Source organism: Schistocerca gregaria, chromosome 1, assembly GCF_023897955.1.
Source record: "Schistocerca gregaria isolate iqSchGreg1 chromosome 1, iqSchGreg1.2, whole genome shotgun sequence".
Classification (NCBI taxonomy): domain Eukaryota; kingdom Metazoa; phylum Arthropoda; class Insecta; order Orthoptera; family Acrididae; genus Schistocerca; species Schistocerca gregaria.
Genome location: NC_064920.1, coordinates 1,088,325,433 through 1,088,348,536, shown reverse-complemented (window position 1 = coordinate 1,088,348,536; position 23,104 = coordinate 1,088,325,433). Strand labels below are relative to the sequence as shown.

At 41.9% G+C, this 23,104-nt stretch overlaps 1 protein-coding gene across 2 annotated transcripts in view; it reads left to right on the top strand.

Annotated features, from left to right (window-relative positions):
* Positions 1 to 1,461: 1,461 nt before the first annotated feature.
* Positions 1,462 to 23,104, top strand: part of LOC126281968 (inorganic pyrophosphatase) — a 132,712-nt gene continuing 111,069 nt past the window's right edge. The window contains exon 1 of one of the 2 annotated variants that reach the window (XM_049981364.1): positions 1,462 to 1,542. The gene's annotated coding sequence lies outside the window, so the exon portion shown is untranslated. The remainder of the gene's footprint in view (positions 1,543 to 23,104) is intronic. The other variant, XM_049981355.1, reaches the window with a different exon arrangement.

Here is a 23,104-nt window from a genome sequence, read left to right as displayed (position 1 = left end):
AGGGATTTGAAGAGGTGCAGCGATACGTCTACCGAGAGCATCCCAGACCAGCTCGATGAGGTTTAGGTCTGGAGAAGAGGCAGGCCACCCCATTCGCCTGATATTTTCTGTTTCAAGGTACTCCTGCACGATGGCAGCTCGGTGGGGCCGTGCGTTATCGTTCATCAGGAGGAAGGTGGAACCCACTGCACCCCTGAAAAGACGGACATACTGGTGCAAAATTACGTCCCTATGCACCTGACCTGTTACAGTTCCTCTGCCAAAGACATGCAGGGGTGTACATGCACCAATCATAATCCCAGCCCAGAATATCAAACCACGACCTCCATACATGTCCCTTTCAAGGACATTAAGGAGTTGGTATCTGGTTCCTGGTTCACGCCAGATGAAAACCCGGCGAGAATCACTGTTCGGACTCGACCGTGAACGTAAGCTGGGACCACTGTTCCAATGACAATGTACTGTGTTCCTGAAACCAGGCTTTACGGGCTCTCCTGTGGACAGTGGTCAGTGGAATGCACCTTCCAGGTGTCCGGGCGATTAAACCATATCTGTTCACTCGTCTGTAGACTATGTGTCTGGAGACAACTGTTCCAGAGGCTGTGGTAAGGTCCCGAGTAAGGCTACCTGCAATACTCCTTGGCCGTCTGCGGGCACTGATGGTGAGATATCGGTCTTCTTGTGGTGTTGTACACAGTGGACGTCCCGTACTGTAGCGCCTGGACACGTTTCCTGTCTGCTAGAATCGCCATAATCTTGAGATCACACTTTGTGGCACACGGAGGGCTCGCCGGCCGCGGTGGTCTCGCGGTTCTAGGCGCGCAGTCCGGAACCGTGCGACTGCTACGGTCGCAGGTTCGAATCCTGCCTCGGGCATGGATGTGTGTGATGTCCTTAGGTTAGTTAGGTTTAAGTAGTTCTAAGTTCTAGGGGACTAATGACCACAGCAGTTGAGTCCCATAGTGCTCAGAGCCATTTTTGAACACGGAGGGCTCGTGCTACGACCTGCTGTGTTCGGCTAGTCTCCAGTCGCCCTAGTATTCTGCCTCTCATAACGTCATCAATATGTGTTCTTTGAGCCATTTTCAACACACAGTCACCATTAGCACGTCTGAAACCGTCTGCACACTTACTCTCTGCACCGTACTTTGACATGCACCAACACACCTCTTATGTGGACCGCTGCCAGCGCCACCGTGCGACGACCGCAGGTCAAATGCACCGCATGGTCATACGCCGAGGTGATTTAAACCCGCAAACCGCCCACCAGGGCGTTGTTTCACCATGTACCAGGATTATCCTTAATTTATGAGCATGAGTGTAATTCTGACACTTTGCGAGACGACAAGTTTGGCTCGGAACTAGAGCTGCGGTATGCGGAAGGTGGCCGCACTGGGTGGGGTATTGGGAGAGGAAAAAGGGGGGGGGGGCGGAGAAATCGGCTGAGTGGCGAGCGAACGGTCCACAGATGCTTCCCCTCTCGCAGCTGGAGTCGGCTGCGCACAGAGCCACGTGAACACGCGGGCCCAACAGCTGTAGCAGGTAAGTAATCATAAGCACGGGTGATTGTGTGTTTTAAAAGATGCCAATCGATTTGCAAAAAGCAGTACACTTTCTCGATGACTGTGTTGCTGCATTTCGACTATTTATATATGTCGCTCTTCTCCTGTAGGATTTGTGAGTCTGTCTCGAACCAAAAAATTTTACAACTCAACTGAAATGTTTCTTTGTTAAACCCAGCTGTGTCACAGAAAAACTGAATATGCTGTCAGACGCAACGGGTCCATTCCTAGTAATTCGCCGACATTTCACGTTATTGGAACTACATTTCTGCTGTAACGGTAGGCAAACACGTGAGAATGTTGGGGCATGGTTAATTTTGTTAATATTGGCGACACTCTGAAACAACGTCAATTTGAAAATAGGAAACGATGTTTTTACTGTATTTTCAATAGAATTCGCCATGTCATGGGAAGAAGAGTAATATGACATAATACTAGTCGATGTTTCGAGGACTGATTACCTCAGATGTTGAATCGCATAGTGCTCAGAGCCTATACTGATGTTTCGAGGAATCACTTCGCAGTAATGACACTGCGGTTTGCGGCAAAACTGAAGACGGAATCTAAACAAAGCAGTTCGACATTCATTGCCACTGCAATACACACCAATGCGGATTCATAAACCCTATACTGTGACGGGTTCGTTCTTGTATTTACTTTACGGCTTCCCAGTTAACGAGGAGCCATTAGATTTCAATATTTCTCTAACGATTTGGGTCTTAAGTTTTGTCCCAACTGACACTAAACTTTTTTTTTACGAGTTCTAAGTCTTGATCAGATGCTGGCAGCGGCCGAAATGTCTTAATTAATGACAGTTTATACACAATCGTTTCGTTCGTACCAACAACAAAACCGCAAAATAAATTCAGTATACGTATCAACACATCGCACCATTGTTTTCAGTAAGAGACAGTACGTTCACACAACAGAAGTTTGCTGTATTTCTATTTTCTTAACTTATTCTTGATTGAGATACTGAAAAAATATTATTTCTGTGAACTAAAACCACGCATCAGTTTGAATCCACTATTGTAACAAAATCCGTTGTGAACCGTTTCGTAAAAGTAACTAAAGTAATGCTAAAACGTGAAGCCTAAGTGAGAAGGTTTAGTGCAAATTCAGCACTGTTATTCCGCATTTGCGTGGTAATTGACTTTAAATGCTCCTCTTTGTTTCAATCTCGAATTTTTACGAAACTGTGCAGCAATTTTTGTGATATGATTAACTATACCCTGACAAGGGTTACGTCAACTTTCCTCACAAGGATTACTTAACACTGTTTTTAAATAAGTTACTTTATTGTCTCTGTGACAAAAATATTACGAATATTCAGCAGTTTCATGGAGGGAAATAAACATCTTTATTCACTGTTTTATCTTTATATATCCAGCTTATACATTCGGTTTTCTTCCACGAACTTTTAGCAGCCGATGTACCCTCCATCCTCCATCACTATGGAAGCAACATGCCGCAATTTACTCGCTCTGTTACATCCTTGCAGTTGCAGAAAACATTGCCTCTATAACAAGCACCGTTAGCGAAATATTAGCAGAATCCGTGCTACGTCTGATGTGCTATAGAATTTCCTCTTTGGAGAAAACGGAATTATCACCCAAAAATCATTTCTAAATGCTTTTAAAATTGTTTTGACTGTTTATCATTGCGTGAAGCTGCTCTTTTCTGTACAAAATTCAGCATACGTTATGACTAGTGAAGTTCATTATTTTATACAGCGTTGTATTCGCGCCATAAATTACACTAGGATAAATGTACTGTGAAGCTGATCTCAGTATTTCTAGCAGAAATGAACTGAAGTTTAGGGTTTAACATCATTTCGACACAACAGAGTCCTAAGAGATGACCACAAGGTCGGAATGGACTAGATGAATGGGGGAGAAAATCGGGCATGTCCTTTTCATAGGACCAGAAGTGGTTCGGGATAGCGGGTCTTGCTGTCGAAAGGGAATTTTGTTGTTAGAGTTAACAGCGACAGCACACTGCACATTCGTGTATGTGAATGTGAACGTGCTTCCAGAAACTTAAATTTCAGTCTTGCGACCGTAGCGGTCGCTCGGCTCCAGACTGTAGCGCCGAGAACCGCACGGCCACTCCGGCCGGCTACTGCTTGAGGTAAAACCAGTTAGGTGCAAAAAGTTCAAGGTGGTCCCACCGAATGGAAAGGTCACGCGCTCCACTGTGAGACAAAGCCTACATTTTCTTGTTGTAGCTGTCACAAACGATCAGAAAACACACCTTTCATGATTATATCACGTAGGCTGCAGCAATAAATAAATGCGTTGCAAGGCTAACTTTATTCGACCCTTCTGCTTTTAATAAATTGGTTCTTTCACGAAAAATATATTGTTTAGGAACAGCAAATTAATATGAATTTCAAATATTCTATATCAGTTACAAATTAAAATCAGTTACTAATTAAAATAAATTTAAGTTTTAGCGGAACTCGTGGAGCAATATTTCTTATGCTAAACATCAGACAGTCTGATTACGAATTCTGGACGTGAATATGACCTTTCTCGTGAGTGCCACTTTATAACGTTCCCAATGGACCGATTCGACGCTAGTCTTTTCATCTACTCGTAACAACCTCATCCAACGTTCTGGATGACATCTGTTACATATTCGAGTCTTCGTCGGGCGTTAAATATGTTTTCTTCTACTGCTCTATCTTCCCTAATTTTTATATCTTCTTCACATTTCGTTCTTCGCTTTGTCGCATCATTTTTAACTGGTCTCGTGGTTAATGTTTGAACTGAATACTGTGCTGTTCTGCCGGCCGCGGTGGTCTCGCGGTTCTAGGCGCGCAGTCCGGAACAGCGCGACTGCTACGGTCGCAGGTTCGAATCCTGCCTCGGGCATGGATGTGTGTGATGTCCTTAGGTTAGTTAGGTTTAAGTAGTTCTAAGTTCTAGGGGACTGATGACCACAGCTGTTAAGTCCCATAGTGCTCAGAGCCATTTTTGTGCTGTACTCTAGTACTTCCTCCTCCTTTTTACCACAGTTTTTTATATCACTAAACCTATTTTCTTGAGAGAGGTTATTACGTGATTAAACTATTTAAAAATCAGTTGCTGTTTCAGTGGTTCATTTCCCATTACAATGCTAATTTCTATTAGTCCATGTTTAGTAAAAACTAATTTTAAATTTCGTCATTTCTATTTCAACTTATTAGTGCTGATTTTACGTTGGTTGATAACTGGAACTGACATCACTTCTTTTCTAATTACCACTTTTGCAAGTTTCATTTTGATGCTTATTTTTAATCATATCATTTGTGACCCTAATACTAACTTGACTTAATCGCTTCTTTAACAGGTATACTGTTCGTCTGTGTTAGAGTTCTACTGGCATTACCGTAACAAGAAATTTTACGGACATCGTCTTCTTCGCACTGTCGTTTCCATGTATTTATTTTACAGCCTGGAGTACATGCCTGAGTGGGTTAACTTTTAATCATAAGTTTCCATAAACCTTCGGCCATATTAATGGTAACATTTTCACTCCCCATTTCCATAGATATTCAACCTAAGAGCTCAGTGCCGTGTTCTATATACGTATGTCTGGGAGGTACACGAGTTTCAGTAAAGTATCCACTTTTTTAGAGAGAAGCTATTTTGCAACGCTGGAGAACTTCGGAGCACAGAGACGCGCGTTTCTTATTGTGACTTAACTGAGAAGGTACTCACATTACTTTAGACTCACTGGAAAGAGAGAAGCAAGAAGCGCTTCCCAGGAGTACCGACAGAACTAATAAACGGAGCTGACACGAGGGTTTCCGGTTTATGAGAGCGAATCCGCTGCACTGTGCTTTCTTTTCCTTCTTCTTGTGACTGCATTGTAAGCCTGCTCTGTTTGTCGAAGGTCACGGCTGCCCCTGAAAATGAGTCAAGACAAGGCAACGGATCAATGCTGTACACAAAAAAGAAGACATTTCCCGTGAGCTGCCTTTGCTTTTCTTTCATTTTTTTCGTTTTTCACCTTGTATATAAGCAGCATTGTCTTCTGATACAATGGCACTAGCCCGGGTATTGTCATAATGGCTCTGTCGGAAAGAACAGTTCCGCGACGAAGAAGTCCTAAGTGACACAGGATGACACACCTTAACATTTCGGCGCGCAGGGCCTAACCTAAAACCACACTGACAAAGGAAGCATATGTCCAAAGGGACACCGATTTCTCTCATTTTTCGCATTTGCAGTGCATACTTACATGTAACGAACGTTGCTCTACAGGCTGTTCTGAGTTACTTTAGGATTGACATAGAGCTGGGCATTAGATACCGATTTATCAAAATACCGAGATGTTTTCATAATAATATCGATACGTATAGCCCTTATCTAAACTGTATACACACTGATTGATCGATGTTATATACTGCGTATGGAAAATTATTTTTTTAATTGTTTGTCTTTTCTTGACTCATAGGCACTGTAGTTATCATTGATAGATTTCTTGCCCATTCGAGCTACGGTATCTTTACAATATAACAGTAAATATCTTAAAATGGGCTTACTTCAGTTTCATATTTGGTAAAATGTGCACCAGATTTGAACATGAATGTATCTACACTGCATATTCACGAACGTTGGTCACTTCTATCATTTTTACCATTGCAAATGATAGGTATCAGGTGTAAAACGAACACTTTTGGTGATAGCACTGTATGAGAATGGTGGAAATTACCACTCTCTGCTTTCAACTATGAGGCATAATCTGCTCTCTCCTTACCCTTTGAATGCGTGGATCAAGTAATGACACACACTCTACAAATAACGTAGACTCGGCACAAACTCACACACATTATTGCAATGGTATTTAATGGAAAATGGACTCTTCTTGTCTGAAATGTTATGGGAAGTACAATATTTGATGCTCAGAAAACGTATCAGAAGACTTCTCTCGGGTAGGCATGGGCCAAAAATATCTTTGTATCGAAATATCGATATTTTAGCCTCGACGATACCGATGTCTTATAAATACCTACAATGTATGTCGATATTTTTAAGTGTTTGCTCATCCCTAAATTGACAGTTCGGCAGGAGCACGTGGAAGCATAGCAGTGTTGTGCCACTTCACGTACAGAACACACGTGTAATCATACATTCCATTGAATTCGCTATCTTTTAAGTGTACAATTAAGGACCTGGCATCAGTGTGGTCTGAGGTTGTTCCACTATGTTTTCGTTTTAGTTTTATTCACAGCAACAAATTATTAAGGTGGTATACATACAGTTCACGAAAATGCTTTTCCTGAGGCCATTATCGAATTTTCGACATACGGAGAACCTTTTTTGTTACTGAAGAAAAGAGAAAACATTATCCAAATAAAACTTATAGAATACATCATATTTGCAGGTACTCCAAACCGTAACTCTGTTACTGTTAGAACTCGAGATAATTTCAGCTACAACAGTGTTATTTATTCTCGACACTTTGGAGACATTCATTGACTGTTGCATTCAGGAATTTATTTTTGTTGAAGTCTCCGTTTTAATTTGTCACCTACTTAGAGTATACATGCCCTAATATCCGCTGTTTCAAAATTTGAGTTAAAATATTACTCTCCAATGCTAGACAAATAGCAAAAATATCGACTCCACATCTAGCAGTTACTGAAGAAACAATGAGTCTGCTGTCTAGTGCTCTATCAATGGCAACTCAAATTGCTTAAATAAACAACATACCTCACTACATACAAAATAAAGTCTGTGTTATCTGGCAGCCCAGCACAGACTGAGTCCTTTTCCCACCAATTTCCAGACAGAGGATTGGAGGATTGGGCAGGAGAGGGGAGGGCAGGGGAGGTGACAGGAAGGGAAAGGGCTGTGGGGGAGGGTCAACAGCACCCTCTGGTTGTGGTGTTGTAAACTAGGCCAGCTGGTCTCTGGACCTCAAGGCGAACACACAAAATTTAATATTCTTGCCAATAAGTTTGAATTTCCCAGTATTTTTTAATTTCCCACGAAAATTTAAATTCCCCACCATTTTCAGGGAGGGGGAGAGGGGAGGGGAGGGGGAAAAGACCCACGTACCAGCTGAGAAAACTCATAATGACATCAGGAGTGAGGAGGAGGAGGGGGTGGGGGCTGGATGTATGCTTGGCTCTGATGTAGGCAACCTGCACTAACTAATGTGCTAGAACGAACTTTATCCCATTAATGGCAGCAGTGGCGACGGTTGCGGAAATGTATATGGGCGAACAGATGTGCAGCTGTTGGACAAGTGACCGCCTAGATCAAGCAACAAACATTTTGCTTGTGGGCCTTCTCAGCAGATGTGTGGTTCATGCACTCATGCTGACTGCTGTTGGCGCTTACTGATTAATCACTTTTTATGCTTCATTGGACAGATGGCCACTGCCATGTAGAGCATGAAACGTCTGGAAGCAAATACCCTGCAGTTATGGCCTGTGGAATATTTTCGTGGCATTTCCTGAGTAATCTCGTCGTCTGGAATGCACAGTTCACCACACAGTATGCATCTATCTTCGGGAACCATGTCTATCACTAAGTGAATTTTTTTCCTCGACACGATGGTATATAGCAGCAGGACAATGCTACAGAGGTTCAAAGAGCACCAAGTGTAATCCCCTGGCCACCAAACTGCCCGCATTTAAACCCAGTCGAGAAAATGTGGGATTGCCCTGATCGAACTTAAAACGCCATGAATCCTCGTCTAAGAAAACCAGCCTATATGGTGTCGGCACTGGAGTAAGTACAGCTAAACATCCCTTTTGTTACCTTCCAGAACCTCACTGACTCTCTGCAAGTCTCGCAGTAGTCCGCACTGCGAAAGGTGGCTATTTAGACTTTTGACAGGTGAGGGTGTTTTCTTTCCGTCGTTACGACTACAAGAAAATGCGTGTTTTTCTCACCAGACGCATTTCGCTTTATTGAGGTGATTTCTGATTGGTTTCTCACCTACGTCAGGAAATGCCGTCTGCTAACACCTTCTTTGGGGTCATTCTTCATTATACACACATTTGCAGTCTTATTTATCACCGCTCCACAGAATTGTACATTTTTTACATTATACGCATCACACTTTTATGTATACCACTGTTTACTGTTTATTTCTATACATAGACTACACGTATCAGCGTCTAATGAAGAAAGCCACCAGAGAAGTGCTAGGAGACGGCATTTCCTGATGTAGGTGCAAAACCAAGCAGAAATCACCACCACTGATGATGCTTTACCTCAATAAAACGAAACGTGTCTGGCGAGAAAAACGAATTTTCTTGTAACTGTTACGACGGAACGCAAATACCCTCAGCAATTGTAAAGCGGCTACGAACAATATGGCCAAACAAATGAAGAATTTTGGCAGATGATCACTTTAATATAACTGGACAGAGTAATTGCGTCGCTTCCAAAGATGCTGATCTTAGTCTTGTCATTCCAAACTACCCAAGCCCAGTTTTCTTGGATCCATTCCTGTGTCCAAATCCCTTTGCCTACGATTCTCCCTATGCGTATTGTATTCCCTGTTCGCAAACCATATTGACAAAGTTTTCGTTAAACTGTTCGATAAGGAACTTCAAAGCTTGGAGTTCTCAAGATGGCATTTACATCCTTTCCGGCACGCCAACGATCTTTGCAGAAAAGGCAAATTCTACGACAGTCTTTATCACTCAGCATTGGTTTTCTGCTGATTATTGCATCAGTTTTGGTTTGACCGACTTTCTTCATGTCACTCGCACTATTTCCTCGCATCCAACTTTGCAGCTCCTCCACCCAACCTCCTTGCTATTTCTGTGTAAGTTTTAACCTTCTCCATGCAATTTTATTGGCTTAGACCTTTCACTTGGTAACCAGTCAGAACTTTCCGGTACAGAACATATTGTTTTCAATGTAGCCTTCCGTCGCAGCTCACGTTAGAAGTATCTTACACCACAACAACAACAAAGTGTTGTTGACTACTACATTCACAACAATGAGCATTACGCCTTTTCTCGCTAGATAAAGCAATTTTCAGTGTTAGATTTGTAGGAGCAGACCAAACGAAAAAATTGCTTTGCAGCAGCACAAACATATAAAATAAAGAAGTTTTCAAACCATTGTCAGTTGGGTCTATTTATTTATTTTTAATAAAAATATAACACAAACCATTTTCTAAAAATTATAAATACTCAGTATACAAATCGTAAACAAAAAATAGAACCATAATTTATTGATTAAGCATATCACAACCTACGTATATCTCGTGATGTTAAAATGAACGAACATTTCAAGAAAATGAAGAAACCGTTGGACAACTGCCTAACCCAAAATCTTTTAACGGATACACTATCGGTTTCGGAACATTGACAATTCCATCATATGGTGTAAACTGCAATTAAAGTGATATTCTATTACACGCGAAAGAGTAGGGATCCTCAAGTCTGAAATATCAGAAGACAAACTATGAGGATGAAATTTCAAAATTAAAGCAAATTAAAAGAGAGAACAGAATACCGCTTACAAACAAAATCACTTAATCATTAAAACATTGTGGTTAGGATGACCCCAGATGATTAAGTGATTTTATTTGTAAGTAACTTCGTGTTCTCTATCTAAAATTTTTTTTAATTTTGAAATGTTAGCCGTATCGTTTCTTATCCCGCATAGTTTCTTATCTGATATTTCAGAGTTAAAAATCCCCTCCCTTTCGCGTGTAACAGAATATTTTTATTGTTGCATTTTGCACCAGATGATGGAACTGTAACTCTTCCAAAACCGGTCGTGTACCCAATAAAATACTGTGGATTAAGCAACTGTCCTGTGGTTTCTTCATTTTTCAAAATTGGCTTGTACCGGTGCAGCTGCCCTATAAGAGGAACTCAAGCAGCGATCCTCAATAGTAAACTGTCACACACAATATTCACAACCTTTCGTAACCATTTTTTCGTTAATAACGAAGCACTTCATAAACCTTCGGCTCACGCCAGCAACGCGGGCCCGTAACATATAAAGCGGCTGCGCGGTGCGATTGTAGGTGGATGACCGTACGTTTAACATCTTAGGTTAGTTGGACGCCGATTGTGTAGTTATCTGAAGCAATGTAGGTTGGAGTGTAAATAGGAAGTTTATTTTCGCACGTGACTGTGATCTATGCAAAGCATTTCATGTACATTCTATTGTTACATAGCTGAACTGTGACATTGTAGTCGAGTGATTATTACTTTTTTTTTTTTTTTTAGCAGTTCGTGGTTTTGTCTGCTTTGTGATTCGTTAACTAAAAGCCACTGACATCCCTGGTTGAAATTTGACTCATTTAGTAGCGTTGAGAGCCTTACGCCACTCACTAGACGGTTTCTTAAATAAATAATCATTTCATCACAATTCCTTATTATATCTTGACTACACTTCGCCGCAATTGCACCACAATTATCTGGTTTGCTTTTTTCATACGTCTGTCTTAGGAGTGGTATCGACCAGGTGCTGTTCACTTCTTCCTTACTCTCCTCCCAACTTCATCCATTTTTAATATCATCCAGCACTCCAACACTTCCTCTTCTTCCTCTCAGTCTCTTCTCTGCAATGTTCCATTTCATCACTCTCCATTGAAACCAATTCGCGATATATATCTCCCAGCTAAGATGCTTTCATCATTCTTAGCATTTTCACTATTTTTGTCTTTCCCCTCTTATCCTTAGAAGCACTTTTTCATTCGTCATCCTATCACTCCAGTTCTCTTTGAGTATTCTTCTCCACAACCACGTTCCAAAAAATAGCCAAGCATATTTCCCTATTATTTTTGCTGTCCATGATTCGAGGTCATTTTTGATCACACTTCAGAGAATATACTCGCTAGTCCTAATGAAATTCTATTTGCTTTCCGCGCATTCAAAACCTCTTTTACTCATAGAAATTCTTTTCGCATTTTCCTCTACATAGCTTCCATTTTCTGTCTTCAAACATCCTAAGTACCTAACAGTTACTATTTAGTCCAAGGTCTTTCCTTCCAACAATATTTTGATGTAATTTCACGTTAGTTGATTTTCATCACTGTGCTTTTCCTATATTTATCCTCGTTACATATTCTCTATTGTAAAGTATATTTTTTCCTCCGATACATACAACACTGATTGATCATAATTGTCTTCATCCTTCCTCCTCCTACTATCATGCCTCTTATTTTTTCTAATGCTTTGTCTTCCATTTTTAAGGAGTTGGGCACTCTGGCTACTGCTTCACAATATTTTTATTCCCCCATGAAGTTCGTTGTAAATAATACAATGCAGTTCAAAAGGAACAATGATGTACATAATTACAATACCAGAAGGAAAAACGACTTTCATTACGCCACATTAAGGCTGTCTTTCGTACAAAAAGGGTTCACCAAAAATTTTGGATCACTTACTCGTCGATATAAAACGTCTGAAAGAAAGCAAAGTAAAATACGAAAACAACCTGAAAAAGTTTCTCCTTGACAACTCCTTATAAACCATACAAGAATTTCTATTACTCCAATATGCGAAAGTTGGTGGCTAGAAATTACTAATTCGCATCATCATATTTAACAGTAATAATAAAAAATAAAACAAAAAATAAAACTTATAAATGTTCAACATGTAGCCGTATTTACAAAATAATTTGGGATGTGCATGTAAACTCGTTCATCGTCACTACGTTTCATCGTGCGAATGATCCATGAACATGAAAATAACTAACTAGTTTTCTCAGTACATTGAAAAGCGTCGATGACAAATAACATCCTTGTCTGGTAGCTCTTCCAATACATCTGTTTCCTCATCACCAATCCTTATTACCTCTATCTCTCTTCATCTTCACCTACATCTACATGACTACTCTGCAATTCATTCTTAAGAGCCTGGCAGAAGATTCACCGATCACTTTCAAACTATTGCTCTAATGTTCCACACTCGAAAAGTACGTGGGAGAAACGAACACCTATAGGTTTCCGTGCGAGCGGTTATTTTATTACGACTGTAATTTCTCCCAGTGTAAGCAATAAAATATCGGAGGTTTTATTTATTTTTTATCTTATGGGACTTAACGGATAAGGTCATCAGTCCCTAAGCTTACACACTATTTAACCTAAATTATCCTAAGAACAGACACACACACACTCATGCCCGAGGAAGGACTCGAACCTACTCTGGGGCCAGCCGCACAGTCCATGACTGCAGCGCCATAGACCACTCGGCTAATCCCGTACGGCGGAGGTTTTAATGATTCCAACCTCAACTCGCGATCATGTCCTTGACACTCTACCCAATATTTCGCGACAATACAAAACAAGCTGTCCTTTCTCAACTCTTTCGATGCCCTCCGTCAGTCCTATCTCGTAAGGATCCCAAAGGCGCAGTACTATTCCAGAAGGGAACGGAGAAACTTAGTGCGGGCAGTCTAGTAGATTGGTTGTATCTTCTAATTGTAAGTGTTCTGCCATGTCCACAAGGATCATGTGATCGTCCAAATTTATGTAGTTCGCAACTGTAATTGCTAAGTATTTAGTTGAATTAACAGCCTTTAAATTTGTGTAATTTATCGTGCAACCAAAATATAACGGATGCTTTTCAGTACACATGTGGATGACCACACACTTTTTAATGTTTAGGGTCAACTACCATTTATCGCGCCCATACTTTCCGGGGTGTTGGGATTGACCTCCTCGGGCGATTTCCAACGTCTGCTAGTGGCAGTAGATGGATTATTGTTTGCACTGATTATCTGACACGCTATGCCATTACAAAAGGCGTGAAAATAACCGAAGCATTAGAGGTGGCCAAATTCATTGTGGAAGACATTGCATTAAAACACGGTGCCCCAGGGTCGTTAATTACGGATCGAGGGAAAGTTTTTCAATCGAATCTTGTGACAGAGATAAATCGTCGGTGCAACATTACTCATCACGTGACGACTGCCTACCACCCGCAAACTAATGGTCTTACTGAACGACTTGGCTGACATGCTATCAATGTTCGTCGATGGTGAGCAGAGCAACTGGAATGAGGTGCTACCTTTCGTGACGTTTGCCTACAACACCACAAAACAAGACACGACGGGATTTTCGCCCTTTTTCCTGGTGCATGGGCGTGAGGTGACTACGGCGATGGACACTGTGTTTCCGTTGCATCCTGATGACGTGGATGACGACTACATCGGCCAGGTGCTAACCAGAGCTGAGGAAGCTCGGCGGTTAACTCGACTCCGTACGCTGCACGGTCAAGAAAGCGATCGCCGAAGGTATGACACGAGCCACCGCCCTGTTGTTTACCAGCCTGGTGACCTCGTCTGGATCTTCACTCATGTTCGGAAGATTGGACTCTCTGATAAGCTCCACAGGCGCTACTTTGGACGTGATAAGGTTGTTAAGACAGCTGTCTGATGTTACTTATGAAGTTAAAGATTTCGACCCCGACACAAGACGACGAAAAGATCAGAAATACGGTCCACGTCCTTCGAATGAAGCGCTACAAGGATTCTGCACCCAGGGTAAATTCGAAGCTCCAGCGACAGGCAACAAGCGGAAAAGTGACAAAGAGAGAAGCGGCATAAGAAGTTCTCAGAAGATTACCGCCAGAGCGAGCATCAGTCATCGGGAGTCGGAGTATGCAGGACCGATGGCTCGTTCCTACACTAGGAGGACGTAGCACCGAGACGCTGTTCTCTTAAGGAGGGAGCAATCTCGCAGAAGAAGCTGAGTAGCACCGTGGTGTAGTGGCTATGATACTATGCCTTTGCATGAGGGCCGTGAGTTCAAAACTCACCCGGACTTAACACTTTCAATTTTTATATTCGGTTAGAGTACATTCTAGAAGTATCCACAAATGTCAAGCATCATTGTACGGGAATGGTCTGTAGCTGTGTATATATTGTATGTGTTCTGGCCGGAGGCAGTCCGCTCCGCGCTCTTGTATGTGCAAGTGTTGAATAAACCTTCTTTAAGTGAAGTTAGTGTTCGTCATTCATCTAATTACACCGCCTTCTACGTGACAATATCTAAACGAAAATTCGTATTTGTCGATAAATATCTATGTTATGAATGATTAACACACGACTCTTGTGTAATATTCTACAGGATTTATTGTTTAACTAATCGATTTCGACTGTTAGGCTGTTACCAGCTGTGTGTAGCTGTTAATTTTTATGAGATCAAGGATTTCAAACTAGTTGTATCCAAAAGTAACTCAAGTGGTTGTCAAAGAAGAAAATAAATGTAGTTCGATATAAGACGGGATCTTCTCATGAAATTTCAATCACCAGTTTTCTCCTCCGATTGCGAAAACATTCTGTTGGCACCCACCTACATAACTAGAAATGATCATCACGATAAAATAAGAGAAATCAGGGCTCGCACATAAAAATTTATAGTGCTCGTTTTTTCCGCGTGCCGTTCGAGAGTGGAGCGGTAGAGAGACAGATTGAAGCTGGTTCATTGAACCCTCTGCCAGGCACTTTATTGTAAGTAGCAGAGTAATTCCGTAGATGTAGATGTAGATGAAGACTAAAATTAGAACAGTTAGCCGGCCGCGGTGGTCTAGCGGTTCTAGGCGCTCAGTCCGGAGCCGCGCGACTGCTACGGCCGCAGGTTCGAATCCTGCCTCGGGCATGGATGTGTGTGATGTCCTTAGGTTAGTTAGGTTTAAGTAGTTCTAAGTTCTAGGGGACTGATGACCATAGATGTTAAGTCCCATAGTGCTCAGAGCCATTTTTTTAGAACAGTTATTTGGATAAAAATGTGAAGCGTTCCCAGAAAGGAGTTTACATTGTTTGGACTTTAATAACTCGAACAAAAATAATAAAAACTATTAATTTTTAAGTCACGAAGATGGTCACTACGTTACTGATGACTTTTATGCTGAAGATGTTCAAAATGTCCTCCATCGGCAATGGAATAGCGTATGTAATGCCGCGAAACAGAATGACACACATGTATTATGGTTTCCATTGTGATAAATTCGCAGGCAGTAACAATCGCCTCTCTCATGTCATGCAGCGTATTTCGCTTTGCGGCGCATACAGCGCGGTTGGTGAACGGCTGATACAATTCGTTCACACATGTCACAGTTCCTACAAAACAGAAAGGCCCTACAAATCCTCTGACAGACATACCACTTCACATTGATAACCCAGGAAGATTAACAGTTAGTTCATCCGTAACACAGGGATTATCTCTTGCCACTTCACACAGTTGTGGCGATCGATCGTTCCATTCGGGTTAAACGCCCCCTCTTCAGACCAGATAATGACATCTGTCAACTGTTCATTATCGGAAACACATTCACAATACTCGAGACGCCCTTCAGGATCGTCCTCATTCATCGCCTGAGACAAAATGGAAATGTAGGGTTTGCACTCTGCTTGCTTTAAAATGCGGTGTACACTTGATTTGCTTCCACGTGATTCATACGCAGCTTGCCGTGTGGTCTTCACTGTGGACCTTGTCAAGGCTTGTACCTCCGCATGCAACCCTCTTTCACCCGCTACTGATTTCTTCGTGCCACACTGGCCCTTCTTCAGATCATGCACACTTCCTTCCCCCTCAAATCTGTAGCTTAATTTCGTTATTGTTACACGTGACGGTGGTGCAGTATCAACCTCTGCACGCCATCACCTCCGTACTTGCTTCATGTTTTCACATTTCCTATAACACTTTAAAACCCACTTTCTTTGATCCAAGAACAAGTTTCCAGCCTTATTGTCATTTACGTGTAGTTACTGGCAACAGAAAGTAAACAAAACAAAAACAAATGAATGGGCACAGACACTAGTCATGTGACTATCATACAGTCACAACTGGATCAGGTTATCACTATTATTTCCTCAGTTTTTAAAGTTCAAACTGTGTACACCGTTTTGTGAGACAGCGTGTGTTTAGCTTAGATAAAAGGAACATTCCGTTATGAACTACGTGACAAATTACGACAATTTCTTCAGAGAAGAAAATAACTGAGCAAAATGTCGTTAGCTTTGGGAACATGTTTGGCTCTGAGCACTATGGGACTTAACATCTGAGGTCATCAGTCCCTTAGAACTTAGAACTACTTAAACCTATCTAACCTAAGGACATCACACACATCCATGCACGAGGCAGGATTCGAACCTGCGACCTTAGCGGTTGCGCGCCTAGAACCGCTCGGCCACACCGACCGGCCGGGGACTTGTTTCAAACAGTTGACTAAACAAGACTGGTCTTAAGTAAGTGTAATAGCCTACTACAACTGAGACACACGACGATATTAAACTAGCAAGTGAGACAACTGTAATACAAAGTAAAATTGTAGGGCAAGTGCAACCACAGCATCGCAACTGAAATGAAGTAAAATACGAGGCATAAAAGTAGGACAGGCAATTTAAAAAGTATTCTGGACAGTTTTATTTGCAGTATATGCACTTATAATTGGTGAGTAAGAGAACTTTCAACGTACGATTAAACAGCCAACGGGTTGCACATAAACGGTAGGCATATTGACCTAGGTTTCCGCACCTACTAGGGGTGTCTTCATCAGGATTGTTGCTAAATCCTATAAAATAATACATAGGAAATGAGGTACAACCAAAAATACATTACCGAGATGATAATTTCCATGACGCACAAAGACTCCTTACGTAAAATTACATTACTAAACAGCAATAGTCAGAATTTGCAGAAGCTATACTCCCACATGAACATCAACAAAAGCAAAACGTGGATAATGGAATGTAGTCGATTTAAGTCGGGTGATGTTGAGGGAATTAGATTAGGAAATGAGACACTTAAAGTAGTAAAGGAGTTTTGCTACTCGGGGAGCAAAATAACTGATGATGGTCGAAGTAGAGAGGATATAAAATGTAGACTGGCAATGGCAAAGAAAGCGTTTCTGAAGAAGAGAAATTTGTTAACATCGAGTATAGATTGAAGTATGTGGAAGTCGTTTGTGAAAGTATTTGTATGGAGTGTAGCGATGTATGGAAGTGAAACATGGACGATAAATAGTTTGGACAAGAAGAGAATAGAAGCTTTCAAAATGTGGTGCTACAGAATAATGATGAAGATTAGATGGGTAGATCACATAACGTATGAGGACGTATTGAACAGAATTGGGGAGAAGACGAGTTTGTGGCACAACTAATTAGAATAATGGATCGGTTAGTTCTGAGGCATCAAGGGATCACCAATTTAGTATTGGAGGGCAGCGTGGAGGGTAAAAACCGTAGAGGGAGACCAAGAGATAAATACACTAAGCAGATTCAGAAAGATGTAGGCTGCATTCCGTACTGGGAGATGAAGAAGCTTGCAAAGGATAGAGTAGCATGGAGATCTGCATCAAACCAGTCTTAGGACTGAAGACCACAACAACAACAACAACAACAACATACTCCCGTAAAAAGTAAAATACAACATACTCCCGTAAAAAGTAAAATACAACATACTCCCGTAAAAAGTAAAATATAATGTTCTAACCTGTGCCTAGCTGCGAACATCAGACCGATCGACCCAGTGGCTTACACTGCTGGCACGAAAACAACAAAAGTTACATCGCCTTTCAGGCGCGGACAGTAACATATGAACTGTCTGATCAATCGGTATCAATACTGCAAAGTAGCCGTACGTAGAAGAAGGGACCAGTTGGTAGGACATGTTCTGAGGCATCAGGAGATCACAAATTTAGCATTGGAGGGCAGCGTGGAGGGTAAAAATCGTAGAGGGAGACCAAGAGATGAATACACTAAGCAGATTCAGAAGGATGTAGGTTGCAGTAGGTACTGGGAGATGAAGAAGCTTGCACAGGATAGAGCAGCATGGAGAGCTGCATCAAACCAGTCTCAGGACTGAAGACCACAACAACAACAACAACAGCCGTATGTTCATTAATTTCCATTGTTTCAAGAGATTTGACCTTCCTCCTTTTTCGGGTGTTGCTTAGGACCTCACGCTGCACCTTGTAACTGTGCCCTTCTTTAGCAGACTGCGTGCGAAGGTAGAGTCTCCAGCTTATGCAACATTTATGGTGTTCATTCAAGAGGGTCAGTGTGTCATAAGCTGATTAGCCACAGCATTGTGACCAGCTACCTACTATCGATATGAACCTGTCCAGACGATAGCAGCGTCACCTGGCCAGGAAAGACTGCTAGTCAGACACAAGCGCGGTGCATCTGGTAACAGTGAACGCGCTGTCTGTGTGTAGAATGGGGAATGCGTGCTATGTACTGAGTTTGACCGGGGACATATTGTAATGGCTCGAAAGCTCGGCACCAGCATTTCGGAAAATCCGTGACTTGTCGGGTGTTAGAGGAGTGCTGTGGTGAGTGTGTTCATCACGTGGCGAAACCAAGCTGAAACCACGTCCAGACGTCGTGGAGTTGATTCGCCACCACTCATAACAGATGACGAACGTCATGGGCTGGGCAGACTCGTAAAGTAGGACAGACGGCAAACTGTTGGAAGTAACATCAGACTTCAATGTTGGGCGGAGTACAAGTGTATCTGAACTCACAGTGCACCGAACGCTCCTAACGGTGGGCCAACGCAACCGACGATCCACCAATGTTAACACCTGGACACCGACAACTGTGGCTGAAATGGACATGTGACCATTAGCACTGCGCATTGGGGCAGTGGCAGAGCGTTGCATGGTCTGATAAATTCCGATACCCATCATGCTAATGGGAGGGCGCGAATCCGTCATCTCCCAAGGGGTCAGCTTCTTGACACCTGTACTGTGGGACGGAGACAAGCCGGCGGCGGCTCCATTGTGCTCCGGGGAACATTCACATGGGCATCCATGGGGTCAGTGGAAACGTGCAAGGCACCATGACGGCCAAGAAGTATCGTACACTGGTTGCAGACCACGTAACCCCTTCATGACAATCAAGATTTCGACGGCAGTGCCATTTTTCAGCAAGATAATGCGTCATGTCACAAGGCCAGAAGTGTGATGGAGAGGTTCGAGAAACACAGTGGCGAGTTCCAATTGATGCACTGCCCCTTGTAACGTTCTCTGGCAGCACGCCTCCAAAGTGAAAGTTAAAAGAACATTTCGATGTTTATACGTATTTCTGTTAATTGAAGCCGGCCGGTGTGGCCATGCGGTTCTAGGCGCTTCAGTCTGGAACCGCATGACCGCTACGGTCGCAGGTTCGAATCCTGCCTCGGGCATGGATGTGTGTGATGTCCTTAGGTTTGTTAGGTTTAAGTAGTTCCAAGTTCTAGGGGACTGCTGATCACTGATGTTAAGTCCCGTAGTGCTCAGAGCCATTCAGAAGGATGTAGGTTGCAGTAGGTACTGGGAGATGAAGAAGCTTGCACAGGATAGAGCAGCATGGAGAGCTGCATCAAACCAGTCTCAGGACTGAAGACAACAACAACAACAACAACATAAATAGACAGTAAACTGTTATAGAATCGCTTGTCTTCTGCACAGACTGAATGGGAGAGGAACCCGTGTCGTTGCATTAGGCTCTTACGTCGTCTTCATTCGTCATAAGTCGATGATCGACGCCATTTGTAGCTGGGATTGTAAAAGGTGTCTAAAGATTCTAATTGTTTCTGTTAAAATATATTTGTCTAGTAAAATCTGTTTGTCACCATTACTGAAAAGTTAGCATCGGAGATTACCAATTTTATTTAAGAAATTTCAGCATTCTATTGGATATCGCTGGCGGTGCGGAGCTGCGCCGCGAGCGAGCAGTCTGCAGCAGCGACAGATTTAAATATACGACCGCTATAACGACCACATCCTAAAAAGGGTACAGGTAGAGGTGAACGAAAATAATAACGTGTTTCTTTTCACAGCATACCAGATGCAGAGTAAAAGGAGACAGTAGATTTTATCTTGTGCATTCACAGGTGGATGCAAGCTGCAGCTTTTGTAAATTTTCATTCAAAAAGTGATAAATTCTGAACATATCGTAAAGTGTATTTAAAACTAGATAATTTTCATGAGAGCTTAGTAATATAAAAAAGAAAACATTTTCATATAGTAAAGATAATCTTATGCTTCAAAGCTAGTCGGGGTATATCCAGTTAAACAAAAATCCACTGCAACGTGAAAATGTTTGCTAAGTTCGATGGACAATAATATTTTCATTCTTGCACAAACAGCTTTAGTACTTGAATAAAAGTAAAACTTGAATAATTATTTTGGAATATTCAAAGAAATTCATTTTTATTAATCTGCAACAATATTTCATACGTAAAGTAATAATCACAGATGAAAAATTTATTGCAACCTTTCATTTCTCATGTCCATCCATGTATATGTTATGTTCAGTCTTAACGGTTTCCCAATAAAATTAAACGCAAAAAGCAAAGAAAGTTTATAACCAGACGGTCAACTAAGAATAATTAAAACAGACAGGATCGCATTAAACCCTCCAACTCGCTATATCTGGACTCGATCGAACACACCCGGCATTTGATTGAACGTTGCGTCAGAGCTTATTCCCCCTCCACGGAACTGACGGGAAGAAAGTGACTTGCGTCTACATATGTTATGCCAACTCCCTCCAGCGACCTACTAAGGCCTCACTGCCTCCATGCCACAAAGCGTCGTTGCTGTTTTCCGTGCAAAAGGTGGACATACCGGCTATTATATAGGTGGTCATAAAGTTCTGGCTGATCTTTATATATCTTATGTACTCTAAGATTTGGTTGCATGTCTTGTGAAATCTTTGGTCTCACAAAAATTCGGCTGACACATTCATCTTTGAACCTAATGATTGCCTACAAGCCCAAAATGGGTTACTTAATAAATATCTGTGTTATTAAACGGTTAAAACACTCACATGGTCACTCGGTCTCATTTGCAGGTTACATATCTACCGACTTCCAGGAGCAACACGAATTTGATTTTCAGTATCTAATATACAAAAATTAATGTTTGTTCGTCTTCCGTGCGTTCCTATGTCATTCATCCGATTAAGACGAAACTTTGGTGAGTCGTTGCGCGCGTAGCCTGCGAAGGTTTCTGTGGGATTTTTAGAACTACCTATCACCCAGAGGGGTGGGGGTGAAAAGGGGGTGACATAGAAGGTTAACTCAGCAACGTCTGGAACAATTTCACTCAAATGTTGTATATTAATGGCTCAATTATGGTGGAGATAATAAAGCCAAAGCAACCCTACGAGTAGGAATAACGGTGAGAACACGTGACATGAAAATATTCGACAACAACCGATATTACAATCAAATTCATAATTTTCTAGCTCGCTGGACTTAGCGGATCTTAACGATTAATAACACTGCACATGGAGAGCTGCATCAAACCAGTCTCAGGACTGAAGACCACAACATAACATTGTGCCATATTATCGGCGTTCTGCCTACACTGCTCAATAAAATTCTGCAATAATATTATGGTTAGGAATATTGTCGATTAACACGCTGCTGCTGTGATAACTGCTCTGCTTTGCTGCAAGTAGGGAAAAAAAGGTGGCTGAAAAATTGGGTCAGAGAGCGACAATGATATTTCACGAAAACTTGTTGAGAGAATCCAGGTTGATCTTTTGTGTGTTGATGGTCCAACATCTGATACCTTACTGGACTTGGTTATTAACATACAAAGGCGTCGCTAAACCGCTCGCCTAGCCAAACGTAGCAACACGTGACTGATCGGAGTGAGACAATATATGGATTCAGCAATTGCTGTATAAACGTTGTTTTAAGTACGGTGTCGAACCAATGTACGTGTAACATATATTGAAGGGAAAGCCATCAGTTCTCTGGGATATAATATTTTTGGTGTTGCCTAAAAAATTTAGTTCTTGAGGCATGATATGACTCAAAACTGCCGGCCGCGGTGGTCAAGCGGTTCTAGGCGCTCAGTCCGGAACCGCGAGACTGCTACGGTCGCAGGTTCGAATCGTGCCTCGGGCATGGATGTGTGTAATGTCCTTGTTGTTGTTGTGGTCTTCAGTCCTGAGACTGGTTTGATGCAGCTCTCCATGATACTCTATCCTGTGCAAGCTTCTTCATCTCCCAGTACCTACTGCAACCTACATCCTTCTGAATCTGCTTAGTGTATTCATCTCTTGGTCTCCCTCTACGATTTTTACCCTCCACGCTGCCCTCCAATACTAAATTGGTGATCCCTTGATGCCTCAGAACATGTCCCTCCAACCGATCCCTTCTTCTGGTCAAGTTGTGCCACAAACTTCTCTTCTCCCCAATCCTATTCAACACTTCCTCATTAGTTATATTTTTGATACAAATGAGTTGGTCAGTTTTGAGTCAAATGGTTCAAATGGCTTTGAGCACAATGGGCCTTAACATCTGTGGTCATCAGTCCCCTAGAACTTAGAACTACTTAAAAAGGATGGAACTTAAGGAGTTATGTGATCTACCCATCTAATCTTCAGCATTCTTCTGTAGCACCACATTTCGAAAGCATCTATTCTCTTCTTGTCCAAACTAGTAATCGTGCACGTTTCACTTCCATACATGGCTACACTCCATACAAATACTTTCAGAAACGACTTCCTGACACTTAAATCTATACTCGATGTTAACAAATTTCTCTTCTTCAGAAACGCTTTCCTGGCCATTGCCAGTCTACATGTTATATCCTCTTTACTTCGACCATCATCAGTTAT